General features: G+C 35.1%; 1 long non-coding RNA gene across 1 annotated transcript; it reads right to left on the reverse strand.

Annotated features, from left to right (window-relative positions):
- Positions 1 to 256: 256 nt before the first annotated feature.
- On the reverse strand, positions 257 to 15550 carry LOC118480342. Its single transcript, XR_004862033.1, has 2 exons — positions 15192 to 15550; positions 257 to 469 (listed from the first exon to the last, which is right to left on the reverse strand). It is a non-coding gene; the product is annotated as an uncharacterized LOC118480342 (long non-coding RNA).
- Positions 15551 to 18512: the final 2962 nt, after the last annotated feature.

The raw sequence follows: 18512 nt of genomic DNA on the forward strand, positions 1-18512 counted from the left end.
ATAAGCAAACACTAGATATACTATGCAATAGTAAACTAGAAACGAACCTTGCAGTCTGGAGCCGAGTGTCATGGTCGATTTCGGATCTGTTCGGTTATAGTCTGGTTTATAAAAACGTTTTAAAACCAAGTTCACTATAACCAGTGGCTCTGATACCAAACTGTCACACCCCCAAAATACCACCCATGGGAAACCCTACTAGACGAGTGACAAACCAATAACGAGCCACTAATCATATTGAACCAATCACAAGTTGTTAAATAAATCAACAATTATTAATAAAACGTGTCATCAATAAGTTCAATTGGAAATCAACATGTTCAGCGGAAGCAATTAATAAACCAAAGTTAAACCATTTCGAAACCAATGTATAGTATCAATAATTCAAACACATGAATCCTTCCAGTCGACCCATGACCACTCCAGCTACTCCCTACCACAAGTTCCCAAATCCAAGATACCTAACGACCTGCGAGCATGCAACAAGTGTATCAGACAACGCTGGTGAGTTCATAGTTTTACGAAAACGTTTGTTACCAGTTGAATGTAAAACAGTTCAATAACCAATGCAAGTAATATTGTTAATATCTCAATTCCGAACAAGACGGCTCCTGATGTACATGACTGCCCTTTCCCACGTACTCCTATCCAGTACTGGGCCCGACTGGGTCATTAGTTCACATCCGTCCTATCTAGGAGCGGTGTGAGGGTGCCAAACCTAAGTAGCGCTACCAACTAATACCCGTTACCCTCCAGGTAACAACATAAGGGACTTACAAGAATGATAGGTGAGAATATTAACCAATATACCCGTTTTTAGCCAAAAGACTTATCCCTCCACGGGATACCCACTGACTGTCCCCAACCACTGGGACGCATGCTCGAATGTAGTGAACTCACCTTAGCTTTGCTCGGTATGTTATATTACTTTGTTCCACTTTGGTCAACCAAGTCCTAGTACAGTTACATTACCAATCAGTTTCGCATACCCATAGATCACATACTCTTTTCACACAATACGCCAGTAGCGTACCAGAAATATACATAACATAACACGGGTCATAACAGTTAATCATCATCGTATAATCACATAGAAGGTACTTAAGTTATATACAAGTTCACATCACCAATTCTATTTCACATAAACCCCTTAATTGTTAATCCGTCGATCATAGGAATGTGCGGCCTACGTAACTCGAGGCCCAACAATAATACACACTTAACCATTCAGATGTTGCCAAACAGTCCACAAGTAAAGAAAACATGATTATAAGAAAAACACCAACATGTCATTTTTTTACCTAATTATCATATTTGAATTTATTGTAGAATTAAAAACACTTGTGGTTGCCCGTCCCTTACCATGTGCAAACTGCAAGCCTACTAGGCCCACACATAAAACTCCTGTCTAACTCTTTTCTTTATTTCCTTGATTTTTATTTTGTTGAAGAAGTGGTGATCAGCTTTTCAAAATCATAATAAACTAATTATTATGAGATAGCCATGAAATAAAAAAAACACATTATAAAAATCTTAGAAATTCAATCCTGAGTTTCACGTGAATGCTGTTAAAGCCAAGACTGAAAAACAAACTCTTACGAAGTTAATCTCATAATATTAATATCACTATCAATATAGACATGGCATGATTCGTTATTCCAGCAACTAGTTACCCAGGTAAACATGTTTCATACTTCACATAAACGAACGGTATTCCTAGTTTAAGTGTGCGGTCCAGGTGCATATGTATATACGTCTAAGGCATTATGCGGCCCAATTAATAGGTGAAGTCCAATTAGGTGCACGACACAATTAGTTTAAAGACCCACTATATATGAGTGTGCGACCTCGGTAGAGGTGTGCGACCCGCTGTTGTGCGATGTGTGTGTGTGTGCGACTTACTTTTTAGTGTACGACATGCATTGTTTGTGCGACACGGAGTGTGCGATCTGCATGAGAAGTTGGTACCTTGTGCATTAGCCGTGTTCCTATCAGAGTGTGCGGCCACTCGATGTGCGGTATCAGTTATACGACAACTTAATTTAGGGCCAGATTCAATTACCACTTTCCCATTCACACGATCAATCCACTCCCCATGGATTCAGTCGATCATCAATTGCCATTTTTCATTATAATCAATATTCAATTTAACCAAGTCACATAATGATGATCATGCCATTAACACCCCATATTTCGGTCAATCCAAACAGTCTCATTGTGTTAATGAATAACCCTTGCATATCCAAACGTGAACAACAGTATCATGCAATCCTTAATCTATCAACATAAAAATCAAACCTAGACATGAACCCTAGGTTACTGAATCATCGTCATGCAAGTTTCCGTGTCACGTATTTGTTCGATATCCATAACACTTAAATTAGTCATCGATCATATTCATACAATCAAAATATAGTTTCCAACTACTCCAAGACATAAGGACTCCCAAAATCATCATTACGAATCAGTATTATTTTGCACATAGTCAAATACGATCAACCAGAATTAAAACAAGTATTATCGTACTAACCAGGAAATCGTAAAGGGTGAGTTGAAACGAGAAGGAGAGCGCATCAAAGAGAGGAGCTGGTCAAAATCGAGAAGCTGCCATCGACTATGTGAGGTTGAAAGGAAACTTAGGGTTTCCAAAAAGGTTTAGAAAGAAGCTGTATGCATACATACGCTCACATGCGTATACAATGGGGAAAGGGGTTGGGCTTCGATCGATTTGGGCTTGATGGTGTGGGCCAAGATTTAAGATACATACAAGTTAGGAAGTGTGCGATCGAGATAGAAGTGTGCGACCGGGAACTCGTGTGGTTAAACATCGTAAACCCAATCCCGAAATAACTTTCATTCGCTTACAATATTCAGAATATTAATCAACTTTATTAATTTCACATAATAAGCACAAAATTATAATGTACGACGAGATTTAATTAGAAGTAGAGCATAGCTGAAGAACCTTGGAAACTCGAGTTGTTACAATGACTACGATAAAAATGTTGAAAAAAAAGATGTAAGGGTATTTTTGAAATAACATATTTATTGACTTTCTCTCTTCACATACACACATACAAGGTACATGCATATTCCTCTCCATTTATTAAAACTCATAACTTTTTATACGGCATTTTTAATTGCACCATAAAATCAAGAATTTTTTATCTTTAATTTAAGTACTTTATTGCTATATAAAATATGACGACTAAAAAAAATAAAAAAATTGTGTTGTATTTCTTTGGTGTATACCATTTTTATGCTAGATTTTTTTTGTTAGTGCACTATGTCTATTGACTTCGTCTTGTATCGAGTCGTGTAATAGGATAGGATAACCAGTGCTCGGGTTGATAAAAACTGAATTTAGTGGATTTGTTGGTAATTCCGCTTGAAACAGTCAATGGCAAGTTCAAGCGAAATTAACTAAGTTAATTCCGCTTGAAAGTGTCCATGGTCATTTCAAGCGGAATCACACAATTATATATATGGGCACTTGGTTTGTCATTTGTAACTTTTGGATCTGAGAAGTGAAGCTCTGCCGAATCGTCTCCAGATTGTAAATCAGTGTTAAATCAATAATAGAGACATTATAATTAAATCGAGCATCCGTTTCATTGATTCTGCCTTTGATTCGGATAAACAACTCTTCTGATCGACTCATTCAGATCGCACAACGATCCTACAAGTGGTATCAGAGCGCAGGAAGAAGAGTTTAGCTTGATATCATCAGTTTTCTGACTTCTACACCTTCTTTTTCAAAATTGACAAGATTTCACGGTCAAAATGGATTGAATTTCTCATATTACATGCGAAACAGTGTTTTAACAAACCCTTGAAAGAATCAGACCAAGATTCAGCTTAAAAGTGACAAAAACAGGCCAAAACCTAATTCCGCTTGAACGAACATCCTGATTCCGCTTGAAAAGTTTAGTTGATTTCGCTTGAAAAGTACTATTCCGTTTGAGATTAGCATGTGAATCCGCTTGAATCTGCTATTTCGCTTGAAAGTTCATCTGATTCCGCTTCAAAGTGTTATTTCGCTTGAAGATTTCGCTTAAAACAAGTGATTCCGCTTGAAAGTGGAATTCCGTTTGAAATTCTGATTTCGCTTCAAGTTGTGATCTCGCTTGAAAGTGTTATCCAAGTAATTTCGTTTGAAATCATTATTCCGCTCCAAAGTGATTCCGTTTCAACTAGTGATTTCGCTTGAGATCCTTATTCCGTTTGAAAGTGGATTTTTGTGTCAAGATCATTTCACGTCAACCGAGTGTCAGTCTATTTCGGGATATTTGTTATTATTGATTCTGATTGTGATTGTTTGTTTGTCACCAGGATTATATCATGGCTGAAGAATTTTTCAATACGTTCTATAATGCGTTTACCTCAGATACGGTGGAATCTTCAGAGGTTACACCCAAAGCAATAACAAAAACCATCAAAGACAACATTAAACATGACAACTTTTATGGAACCTATTCAAAACCACGAAAGCTTGATAACATTGAGGACTATGTCTGGTGGAAAGAAAGGTTTATGAACTGGACGAAAGCATATGCACATGAGAGTTGGTTTTGCTTAGAGTTTAGATATGATACACCTGTTAATGACAAAGGAGAAGTAATTCCGATCAAAGATTTTTTAGAGGAAGACAAAAAGCAATTTTCATACGAGCAGAAAATGATTGCTTTGATCCAACAATCAGTTCGAGATGATATTTTTTCATTATTAATTCATGATGGATCATCAAAATCTGTATGGAAAGCTTTACAGGTGAAAGCTGAGGGGGGTAAACAGATAAAGAAAAACAAAATAGCATTATTAAAAAGGGAATTTGATCTGTTTGATAGTTTGAAAGGTGAAACTATTAGACAAATGATTGAACGATTCTGTCACCTAAAAATTGAACTTGAGAGATTTAAAATTGTAAAAACGAGAGAAGAAATTATTGACAAAGTGATTGAAGCGTTACCACGAGCTGATCAGTGGTAAACGTTTGTGTTTATATTGAAAAATGATGCTTTGTATGATGATATTACTCTTGATGTTTTGTTAGAGAAAATTGAAAGTCATGATCTGGAATTGCAAAAGCAAAGCAAGATGAGCAGTTCGTCGCATCATCAGAATGTTGGTCTGTACTACAAAGGCAATTTACCTTCGGTGAAAGCTGATAGTTCACCAAAGACAGCATTCAGTGGTGAGAAGATGAAAGAAACACAAACAACCTCATCAAGCTACAATTCTGGATATCATTCATCTTCAAAAGCAAGTTCTGAAGAATCAGAGGAGATATTGTGTAATATAGCTCTCAAGTTGAAGAATTCTCCTGCGATGAGCATCAATGCAGCTAAACAGCAAATGAGTTTCCTTGCATCTGTTCTGGAATCATATGAAGGTCTTGTAGCTGGCAAAATTGGAAACTCCGAATTGACTAAAGAAGACTACGACCAGATTGATCCGGAAGATATGGGGCTCATTGACATCCATTGGTGTTTGGCAAGTTGCATTTGCAGAGCTCAAAGATACATGGAGATTACCGGGAAGCAATCTTTGGGTGGTCTGTCAACGAAGCTTGGATTTGACAAATCCAAAGTGACCTGCTTCAAATGTAAGCAAAAAGGTCATTTCAAGAGAGAATGCACTAATTCTGCAGCTGGAGGAAATGAACGTCCTTTCAACGATGATTATTATTATCGGAAGGCAATCTACCACCGAAGCAAAGAAGAGCCGAAAATGATTGAAGATAAACCCAAGTCAAGAGCTTGTGCAGTTTTCCATGATGATGAAGGTTATGACTGGAGTGACATTCTTCTAGAAGAAGATCGTGTTGATTATCGATTCAAAATTAGAACAAAGGAAGATTCAGAAATTCCTTTAAAGAAACATGATCATTATGCCTTTGTTGCTGAAATAAAAGAGGAAAACCAAGAAGAAAAAGGCACAATTGAGATAAAAGAGAAAACTCGAGAAGAGATTTTGAAAGAGAAGACTGAAAGAGAAAGATTCATTGTGGGGTGCAGAATGGAGAAAATGCAAGAAGAATATGAAAATGCAGTGAGAAACAAAAGATGGGATAAGAAGCAAGAATGTTTTGTCAACAAACAAGGTGAACCGGTTGTTCCCAGAAGTGACATAATTCATGATGATGTTCTTCTAGTAATTCCTCGATCCAGCGAATATTATTCTAATGTTGCAAAACACAAAACATATGTAAAAAGGCTGGATAAAATCATCAGGGATGCTATGATAACAAAACTGAGGAAGAGGAATGAAGAAAGAATGAAGAAGAACATTGAGAATTTAGTTGATAATCTGAAGAAAGCTGCTGAGGAAGTCAAGGTTGAAGAAGTTGAGAAAGTTGAAGATGTGAAGATGACTGAAAAAGAGGAGGTGATAAAAGAGAAAGTTGTTGAAAAGGAGAAGGTTGTTACTGAAGAACAGCAGTTTGTAGATGTTGAAAAGAAAATTGAAAGTTCAACTAAAGTGAAGAATGAGAATTTGAAGTTTGTTAGTGATGCTAGTTTTGGAGAAGAAGAAAAGCAGAATGATGCTGACCAGAATCAGACTGAAGTTGCAGCAAAGACCAAAGTGCCAATCACTGAGGTAAAATCTGATTCTGAAGTCTTAAATGAAACTATTGAACAGTGTAAGAAATGCATGGAACCATGTAGTGCTTGTACTGAAAAAGATGAAAAGTTCAGAACGAGAGATCTTGAATTTACAAAAATCGAAAAAGTTTTCAAAGAAAAATGCAAAGAAATGTTTGAAAATGAAAAGGTTTTAAAAGAAAATAATGAAACGCTTTCAGAAAAATGTAAAAAATTAGAAAAAGAGAATGAAGTTTTGAAAGAAAATGTTTCTAAAATGACAGAAGAATGTTCACAAAAAGAAAATATTTGCCAAGATATGAAAAAGGAATACGATTCAATAAAATTGGCTTATCACATTACAAAAGAATCATATGAAAAAGTAAAAAGTGAAAGGAAACTTGCTCAATCAAGATTGAAATACTGTTCTGAAACATCAAAGGAATTAAAACGAATGTATGAAATTAAACAAGGTGTTGTAAATTCATATATTGAAGATGTTGCTAAGCTAAAACGACAGATTGTTGATTTAGAACAGAATAATAACAAGTTAAAAAGTTATCATGCGTCGTCATATGTGCTTGAACGTATTTTCAACATAAAACCGGATGGGAAAGATTCTGAGCAAAACACAAAAGGTATTGGCTCAGAGTTTCATCAAGTTCCACCACCGGAAAAGTTTGTTTTTTATGATGAAGAAAAGGTCGAAAAAGCTTTCAACCTGGTAGATCAATTGCCAGACAACATTGACATAACCTATTCCAAATCTGATGATTCTAGTGATTCAGAGGTGGTAGGTAAAGTCGTTGAAAGTGTCTTGAAAGAAGAGTCAGTTGAATCAGGTAAGTCTGAATCACAGGATGAAAATGAAGGTAATTTTCATGATGAATATCTGAAAAACACAAATTCCTTGAAAAATTTGAATGATGATTCAAAAGGATTGGTTTATACCATGATTGGATCGGAGAGATTATTCTTAGATGTTGTATTCCTGATTCAAAATGTGATTTTAGAAAAGGTTGATAAAGTTTTTAAGATGGTTGAGATTGAGAAATCTAATATTCCAAAGTTTGCTGGTAAAGGTCACAAAGGTTCTTATAATAAACCTGGTTTCAAGAAGAAAAACATGAAGGCTGGGTTGGGTTATAAGAAGAAACAACGTTGGAATAAAAATGAAACACAAAATTTTCAAGCAAAAATGAGTTTCGTTCAAGGAAAAAATTTAGCAGAAGAGAAGGAACTTAAATTTGGACGACAGTCTAATGATGAGTTTCATACTCAGAAAAAACAACAACAACAGGTCAAAGATGTGTCCAAGAGAACATGTTTCAAATGTGATCAAACAGGACATCTTGCATGCAAGTGTCCAAATCTGAAACCTGTTGATGTTGAGATGAAAAAGAAGTCTGATGATGTTCAAAAACAGAAATCTGAGGATGTGAAACAAAGGTCAACCAGGTTTGATTCAAAACAAACTTGGAGGTACAACACAAACAAGTTTGCTTCAAATCAAAATTGAAAATCAAACCCGAACAGGTTCGATTCAAGACAGACCTGGAATTCTCACACACCCAGATTCAGAACAACGCAAAGTTGGAAAACATTAGTTGATATGACAAAACCCCAACAGTTTTGGAAACCAAATGTTGCTCAAAATGAAAATGTTCAAAAAGAGTCACATTTATACAAACGAGGTACTCCTAAAGGTCAAACATGGAGTGTTAAGAAACAAGTGACTTTGGTAAACGAAGAAAAAGTAGAAGTTAAAATTGACAAAGTCTTTGTGCAAAATGACAAAGATTTTCCGAAGTTAAATGATGCATATTGTGTTGAAATGCCTAAGGTCAAACAGACCTGGGCTAAATTGTTCAAGTGATTGAATAGTTGAATGTGCAGGTGCTCAAGAAAACTGAAGATTGTGAAAATGGAAAACGGAGCAGCCTGGCACAACGGGAAGAGGAGGTTGCTGAACCCTGGTTTGGTTAAACAGGGAGTTTGTTTGATTTTCTGTATAAATATTGAAAAATTTAAAAACCAAAAATATGTTTTTATTTTGTAAAAAAAATTAAAAAAAAAGATCAAAAATATGTTTTTTTTTAAATTTTGTCAAAAAATTAAAAAATTCAAAAATATGTTACTTGAATATGCCGAAACCCTCACGGCGGAACAAACATGATTACTTTCACAAGATTGAAAAATGGTTTTCAAACTGTCGAAAATCAATGGGTTATAAATCATGGGGGTACTTTATGTTATATTTTTTGTAAATTAGTGCACGAGAAACAGAAAATGGATGGCGAGACAAAGCTATCAGTATCGGTTTGTCAAATTTTCTTTTAATGGTTTTACATTATAGGGGGAGAAAAATTGTCAGAAAATCCAAAAACATTAGAAAATTTGAAAAAGCCAAAAACATGATAAAATTCAAAAATGAGTTTTTGTGTAAAAAGAGGAAATGATAGTACATCAGTAGACAATCACAGTACGCTAAAGAAATGAAATGTTTTAATGTGATAAACGGTCTCACTGATGATATGCCAGTAGATTTTTGCGCATTTAGTAGATTGTGTTCGATATATAAACCTAAATTTCAAACTTGCATATATCGTGGGGAACATCTCTCGGATATATGGGTAACCCCCGAAATCTTGTTTGAAAGGTCCCTTTTTCTGAGATACTAGGTCTTTATACTCAGTGATATCTGGGGTATTATCCCGGGACTTCTGATTTTGCGGAAGCAATGGCCTAGTCCCCGTATAATACTTTGCATTTGCTTTAATCTTAAACTTCGCTCTTAGTACAAAAAATGATGAAACATTGAAAAAATTCTAATCATGTGCTATTGAAGAAAAGATTCTCTAAAGGGAACACACCGAAAGACGAGCCATCATCTTTTTACTGAACGGAAGTTCTGACTTGAGCTCCCATGGCCTCGCATTTAACCCTTTACAGATATCATTTAGGTATACTCACCTGTAAGACTGAATATTGGGATCTGGATACGGGAGTATATTCTGAGGTGGGACACGCGAATAAGTTTAAGTCCTTAATACACTAAATCCGTATCTCGAAACAGTTGAACTTTGTGTGAAAATTTAAGTGGATCAGTATACTGACAATCTAAGTGAATCGTTTAGAACTTAAAGTGTTTAAAGCTCAACGGTACTATTGATTTGTCATAAACTGATATGATCCTCTGACGCGAACTCAAACAAAAATATTGTCTGTAAATATGTTTGTAAATATTTCTTTACTGCTTTATATTTCAGAAAATACAAAAAAAAATTTGATTCTGCTTTATTTTCGACAACCGATGTTTGAGATGCTGAGTGTAAAAATCTAAGTAAGCTGATTGTGTTTCTGAAAATAAAACAAGTTCATTAATTTGAAACTTGATTTTTTTAACAAAAATAAAAAAACAGTTGGTGATATCTCCAAGGTCATTAGTTTGGACTTGGATGATTAACTGTGAGGAAGTTGGATTTTCAAAATTTGCCAAATCATAAAATTTGTTGATAGAGGAAATTGAATTGCCAGGTTACGATTCTTGGAAGTCTAAAATGTTGTTACTTATAAACGTATGAGTGTTGCAGATATTGTACCATACTACGATCCTGATAGCATAGTCTAAGGGGGAGTCTAAAGACGAGCTCAAATCAAGGGGGAGCTTGTAACCTGAAAGCAAGGTGTCGATCCCTAAAGCACGGAAGCTTGACGAAAGGGGGAGCCTGAAGACTTGAAGAAAGATTGATGGTTGCTTACTGTGTTAGACAATTTAGATAGAGCATGAAGACTGATCAAGACTGAAGATGTGTCATGATAGAGACTCGACACTAAAGACTTCATCAACATCCAAGGGGGAGTCTGTTAGTGCACTATGTCTATTGACTTCGTCTTGTATCGAGTCGTGTAATAGGATAGGATAACCAGTGCTCGGGTTGATAGAAACTGAATTTAGTGGATTTGTTGGTAATTCCACTTGAAACAATCAAGGGCAAGTTCAAGCGAAATTAACCAAGTTAATTCCGCTTGAAAGTGTCCATGGTCATTTCAAGCGGAATCACACAATTATATATATGGGCACTTGGTTTGTCATTTGTAACTTTCGTATCTGGGTAGCGAAGCTCTGCCGAATCGTCTCCAGGTTGTAAATCAGTGTTAAATCAATAATAGAGACATTATAATTAAATCGAGCATCCGTTTCATTGATTCCGCCTTTGATTCGGATAAACAACTCTTCTGATCGACTCATTCAGATCGCACAACGATCCTACATTTTTGTGTTACATTTTTTGTTCTAGATTTTTTGTGCTAAATTTTTTGTACTAGATTTTTTTACTGTATTTTTTTGTACTGTATTTTTTTGTACTGGATTTTTTATGCTAGATTTTTTTATACTAGATTTTTTGTGTTGTATTTTTTAGAAAACAAAAAAGTGAAAGTTTATGTTTTAGGACCAAGATGCTTTTCTACTCTACTTATAAGGTGTGTCACATGTCATCTTCAGAATCCTTTTTAAGCTATTTAAACAAAACCTACTTTTAATGGATTGAGTTATATTAACCAAACCATGAGCGACTAAAACCATCTTTAAATAAATTAAAAAAAACTAATGACAAGTCATGAATTTTCTACATGCAAAAACATACCACATGAATTTTCTACATGCAAAAACATACCACATTTTACAATGTTGTAACATATTAATAAGTTAAGTGGTTTTTATTTAGGGGTTGAGTTATAATACAAATGAGTTTAAAAATAAGAAGTGTAAGAAGTCACTATAAACTATAAAGTGACAAGTGTATAAGAAGGAATCAAGTAGGAAGAGTAATTTTGTCAAAGAGAATAAAAATATTATGCACATGCAAGTCACATAATATTTCCGCCTCAATTTTTAAATGTTCGTTACTTTTTTACGTTATTTGTTTTAAGAAAAAATTATACCATAAAATCGAGAGTCTTTTTATTTTTAATTTGAGTATCCTATTGTTATACTTAAAAAAAACACAGTTGCGTATTACACAATGAACATTACGTAAAACACAATGAGAAAACTCAGTTGTGTATTACACAATGGACATAACGTAAAACATAATAAGTATCAAACTAAAAACTTAATGGAAAGTAGACAAAAAACACAATTAATGACAACAAATAAAAGACACATTGGACCAAACTTAACACCATAGATGTAATGTAAAATAGAATGAGTATCAAACAAAAAAATGGAAAGTAGACTAAAAACCCAACGGATGACAACAGATACAAGATACAATAGAAAACATACTAAAACACAATGGATAACATATTAGAACACAATGGACAACTAAACAAAAACACAAAAGACAATAGATTAAAACACAATGGATAGCAGAATAAACACAATGACCATAGCCTATTACACAATGTATAGAAAACCCAAATATAACACCATAGTCATTGTGTCCTACATTGTATTTTAGGTTCTAATAAAAATACAATGGACAGTACCGAAATAAATATTGTCTTATAAGTTTTGATAATAACACAAACTGCAGAAACCTTAGTAAAAAACAATAAGACCAAAACCAGTTGAAAGACATAATGAGTACAACCTTTAACACAATATAAAGAAAATCCAGTAAAAGTGAATTTTTTTAATTTTATTTTTTATCTAGTAATATCATTCTCATATTAAAGATAAAAAACGTTGGTTATTAAAGTGATTTTTATTAAAAAAAAAAACAAAAGTCGTATGAAAAAGTTATGAACGTTTTAAATTGATATGTGTTTTTCATGTGGAAAGTCAATAAACGTAGAATTTCTTTTATACCCTTCCATTATTTTTTTTCCCTAAAACTAATCTCAACACTTCAAATCTAAGATCAATGTATTAGAATACTTCTTACTCTTCTTATTTATAGTGTCGTTTGTATTTGATCCTAATCATTTACTTAGGCTCTTCAACATAAATTTGGAAAACTTGATTAACAATGATAGGAAATGACTACTTTATAGATTTTGTCAAATTAAATTATGTGATTTTAGTACATTTGTAGGCGAATATTGATAGGTACGAGTTCATTCATTTTCTACATTTGAGTAGTTAGGAGTTTGGTTTTCTTATGTTCACGATCATGTAGTAGTGATGACATTTTTTCCCTCTTTTGTTTGTTTAATCGACCATATATATATATAGAAAGTGGCGGACCCAGGATTTTATTTTAATGGGGTCCATTTTCGGGTCGGTCCTCGTTCAGGTCGAGTTAAAGTGAGGTTTGAACTAGATTTTTATAAAAAATAAGAAAGATGTGCTTATCAAGGATTGAACCCATGACCTCTTGGTGGAAAAGAGGGAGACTTACCACTACACCAGCTTTCTTTTTACTTCTATGGTGTCCACCTAATTGTATTTATGAGGTCCATATACAATTTAATATACCGAATCTACTATTTTTTTTTAAAAAGATGGGGTCCGGGGACCCCGGTAGCACCAATGTGAGTCCGCCCCTTAATACAGACATATCCATTTGTTTAGATAGACTTTGTGAGAAATTAATCTGATTGCTTTTATGTGGATCTTAACTTGATAAGATCGTGGAAAAAGCGGCACACGTGAGGTATGTTGTAAAAATGGCTACCATTTTACAAACATATACCAGTTATAAGTCTTCTACGTATTACTTGTTAGGTTTTTATAATTTTTTATTTAAACTAGTAGGTTTTCTGGCGCTTCGCGGCGAGTTTTCGGTGGGTTTCCTCATGCATCTTGGCAAGGTTCGGTAACGGTACGATACCGGTATTTGAAGGTTAAAACCAGTAAATACCGGTACCGTACAAACTGGTACCGAAAACGCCAAAAGTTGGTACCGAATCGGTACCAAAAATATTTCGGGTTGGAAAATTCAATACCGGTACACGGTACCATTTACTAATCCTTAGGTATGAGTACGATACAAACACTCGATATAGCAATCGAAAGAGATATCATGACGCCTGCATGTATTGACTAATGATATTTTCGTATGTGTCGATTCAGTTTATAACAATAAAGAGCATAAAAATCAATTATAATTTACATGTTTGTTTTTTAATAAAAGTTAGTAAGAATTATAATTTTAGTTATAGTTTATAAGTAAAAAACTTGAAACATAAATTATAAAATCAAATTGAAATTAAAAGAAATTGATTTGGATGCATTTTTGTCCTTAGTTATTTTGTATATTTATAATTGAAGGGCATGCATGGATATCCTCATTTTTAGTGGTCACATGGGCAAAATCAGAAAACACCTAAAACAAATGGGCAAAAATCAAAAAACCAAAATCTAAACTGGCGCAAATCCATGTTATAATTCGATATATATAATAATACGGTTAAAACTTTTATACAGAAATAAAAAATATATATATGTGTGTGAGAGAGAGAATAAAAGAAATTTTTTTCTCGTGCTAGTATATACATACATACGTAGTATTCTAGTAAAAAGTTGATTAAGCACATTGAAATTGTAAGTAACTAGTTGATGCCATGCCCGTGTTGCGGGGCGATGGCCGAATAATTCTCAATCAATTAAAAAAAGACTACTATAATTTTGCTAGGAAAAAAACAAAAACGATGACAAGACCATATTTTTAGGCTCATGACAAAACTGTAAATTTTCAGGACTAATTAGCTAGTGTTAGGCAGCTCCTTGACACGGGAAGAAATTAAATCGAGTAAACCAATTAAAACAAAAAACCTTTATAGTTTTGCTAAAAAAACTAAAACATTGAGAAAAACGTAATTTTTAACCGAGGGCCAAATCATAATTTTAATTCAGGGATAAATCGTAAACTAAATGGACCAACGGGGGAGTGCGAGGAAGTTGCCGGCACGACTGTAATTTTACACTGCGGGTAAACTTGTAATGTCACCAGGAAAACAATCAAAAACGATGAGGGAAAATGTAAATTTAAGTTGAGGGCAAAATCGTAAATTGGCTGTGAGAAAAAAAACTAATGGGCAAAATTATAAATTTATACGGGGCAAAATCGTAATTTTGAACTTAGGGCAAAATTGGAATTTTTAGCTGGGAGAAAAAACGTAAATTTATTTTTTAGTGGGGGTAAAAACATAATTTTGAACTGATGGGAAAATCATAATTTTAAGGGAAAAAAACTAATGACAAAACTGTAAATTGAAACGAGGCAAAATCGTAATTTTTAACCGGGGGCAAAATTGAAATATTTACTTGGGAGCGAAAGCGTAAATTTATTTTTAAGTGGGGCAAAAACATAATTTTGAACTGATGGCAAAATCGTAATTTTAAAGCGGGATAAAATCCTAAATTTGTTAGGCCAATAGGGGAGTGTCAGGCAGCTGCCTGGCACTATACCTTTGCCGCCCATTTAGCCCAATAAAGGGCAAATCCTATTCCCGTGTCGGCACCGACACTTGAGTTTGTAGTTGTGGATAATATTAGATTTGAGGTGTAACAACTAGAACCTATTAAGAATAGAGATAGAATAATAAGAGAATATTTTCTTATGGATGATATAAGTACAAAATACAAAGCCTCTACTTATAGGCTCATGCATTAATATAAGAGTAATATAAAGAGGAGTTAAAGATATGGAGAGTCACTGTAAATGATTTATTCATAACACTTCATCTTGACTATCCACATGATAAAATTGTATAGTCTTCTTGTAATACACTTGGTGATGCTGTCTTATCCAAAACCTTTCTAGGAAAACCAAGTGAGATAAAACCATAGCTGTTAAAACAACAAGAATATAGTAGAAGAAGGTCCAGGATCCACTCCAGTAGATAGCTTCTTGATCGACATATACAAACAAAGAACACCGTTAGCCTTAACGCGGGAGGTGGCTTCCCGCGTTTAGACTCAGACGTGAGAATCAGTAAATGGTTTTATAAGAGTTTAGCATATAGAGAGAGAGTGTGTGTATGTGTGTGAGAGAGAGCCATATGTGATACCTTTGGAGTTGTGAGGAGACTTCCTTTTATTGGCAGAAGTCTCTGCCCTAGGAAGCCTTCTCGACAGCTCATCTTTCAGTTGTAGTAACTCTCTTCCCTCTTTGGTGAATGCTAGTTTTGTGAGTCTCGGTACTGCTTTATGTGCTTTTGGGTAAAGTCCCATTACTTTGACAATGCAAACTCAGGACTCGGTATATGTACAGTAACATGAGCTTCTAGCTGCTAGTTATTAGCGTGATTGCTTCTAGCTTATCGCTTCCAGCTTCGCTGAGTGAGACCTTCCAAGCACCCACATCATCAATAACTTAGGGAAAAACAAGGCAGCGCGTATTCTCCCTCTGTACTTTTGGATCAGATTTATTGTCTCGTTAAAAACCTTACTAAAAAAACCCGTTGGAAGAAAACTTATTGAAGGGATATAAGTCATATAATTTTAGGGAAATTGGCCTGTAATAATCCCACCTAGAGCTTATTGGCCATTAATAATCCCATCTCAGAATATTCCCCCCACCAGTCCCACCTTTCACATATTTTTCCTACAATGGTCCCCCGTTAAAAAAACTTAACGGAGTTAAGTTTTTTTCCAAATTACAAACATATTTTTTAGGGCTTTTGATTAGAACGACGATACGAGTCCATTGATGTAAAACTTGCCTCGAAACGGTGCTACAAACGATGAAAACGGCGCTTCAATTCGGATGTTTAAATTTCCAATTAACCAAAATCAAGTCACTTGGAGCACCATTTCAAAGTAAGTTTTACGTCAATGGACTCGTATCATCGTTCTGATCAAAAGCCCTAAAAAATTTGTTTGTAGTTTGGAAAAAAGCTTAACTCCGTTAAGTTTTTTTAACGGGGGACCATTGTAGGAAAAATAGGTGAAAGGTGGGACTGGTGTGGGGAATATTCTGAGGTGGGATTATTAATGGCCAATAAGGTCTAGGTGGGATTATTACAGGCCAATTCCCCATAATTTTATTGGCCTAAAATCTTACGAACTTTATAACTATATAATTAGATTCAGAGAGTATTACATTTCAGACAATATATTTACATACACACTGGCGAAGTATAGTGGGTGCTCGGGGGTGCACCCGCCCACCCCAATGTTTCGGTTAGAAGTGTATAAGTTCTGATTTTTCGTTAAAAAATTTAAAATTATATAGGATCGCCCCCCGATTATTTTTCCTAAATTGTATATCCTAAATATTTATAAACTTTGTATATAAATGATGGGTAGTTTGGTAATATACACTTTGTTTTATTTGGAATTATTATTATTTGACCCGACTTGAATCGAATAGCCAACCCGACCCGACCCGAAACATAACGATATGACAAAAAATTTTGGGTCCCATCACTTTACGCCCCCTTGAAACTTTTGGTCAAGCTCCGTCACTTTACATACATTCATGAGAATAGCAATGAACTACAACTTTTGTTTAAATTGTTCTATTTGGTATTATCGATATAAGTAGATCATAGCATATGGAATATCTATTCCAAACTATACAATACACATATGTAAAAAAAGTTATAGTAAAAACTCTATGAATCAAAATATTCCTTTTAACTATTAGGGTATGGGGTATAATGCTCGGTGAGTGGTGTGGGGAGTGGGAGTCACCAATCGGTGACTCTACTCACTTGATGAACTTGATCGGTGAGTTGGAGAGAGGGTACCAAAATTGGTGAGAGTTCACCGAATGTGAGTGATGGAGTGATGGAGGGGAGAGAGAGGAGAGAAGAACCAATCAAATTTTTATTTTTTATTTTTTTAACCTACTCAAACACCCTAGAGTGATTAACCATACCCCTTGATTGAGTGCAAAATAGGAAGTGGAATAGAGAATTGATATGGCAGAATATTATTGGATAGGATTTCACTCAATTATCCTAAAATAATTAACCATACCCTCTACTCTTAGCATACAAATTTCTATACTTGTAAACATAAAGAAATATCCATCAAGTTTCCATGATATTTGAATAAGATATAATTGTTTATTTACTTGTAAATAGTCTTTATAACAACCAATTGTTGTTTTACATATAAAAGGTATCCAACAAGCAACATAATTGACTAAAATAGCATGCTTTGGAACTTCACTACAGTTTCTAAATTATGTTAGAATAATAAAACACACATCCTTTTATATTGGAACTTTTACTATATTAATTCATTTAAATAATTCAATGTCTAATATATCCCACATAATTACACCTTTCAAGGTGATGAAACAATGGTTACCCGGGCAGGGTTAACTCACTGGTCTCGTCAAGAAGGGTTAATCCCTTCCTCTCGAGGATCGCTGGCTGGATCACCGGTGGTTGATCTCCTGCACAAGGAAACAAGCCGTGACTCGTAACAAGGAGGATGGGGTGGGGGGTGCTCCTTGTTACCACTCTCCGGCGTGAGAATCAGTAGTTTGCTTGGGAAGCAAAGTAAGATAGTAGTAGTAGTGAGAGAGTTGTGAGAAGATACCTCAAACCTGGTTTGGGGTTGGTATTTATAGCCGAGGAGTGGAGGAGGATGATGATGGATGGACTGACGACGTGCTGCCCCTTTTCAGGTGTGTCAGGCTCGTCGGTTATGGAGGTTACGCCACGTCAGTCCATTGCTTACGTAGCTCTGACAGGTAACTGTCATTGGTGCCACTTGCACTGTGGTGTCAGTACCACTTGCTTGAGTACATAGGATGCGGTGCAAGCCGCATCGCTACGTGCGGTAACATCTGAAGTTACCGCGTCTCCTACTTGTGATCAAGGAATACGCGAGATGCGGTGCTAGCCGCATCGTCGTCTTGCCTGCATCCCTTGTCGTGACGAAAATGTCCGTATGGTGCGGTGTCAATCGTACCGCTACGTTCATCTTCTTCTATGCCTAAGGTAAGGCTTTCCTGTATTGATAGAAGTGTTCACTGGATGCGGTGCGATGCCGCATTGCTGTGAATACTTCCGTTTTCA

Source organism: Helianthus annuus, chromosome 7 (assembly GCF_002127325.2).
Source record: "Helianthus annuus cultivar XRQ/B chromosome 7, HanXRQr2.0-SUNRISE, whole genome shotgun sequence".
Lineage (NCBI taxonomy): Eukaryota > Viridiplantae > Streptophyta > Magnoliopsida > Asterales > Asteraceae > Helianthus > Helianthus annuus.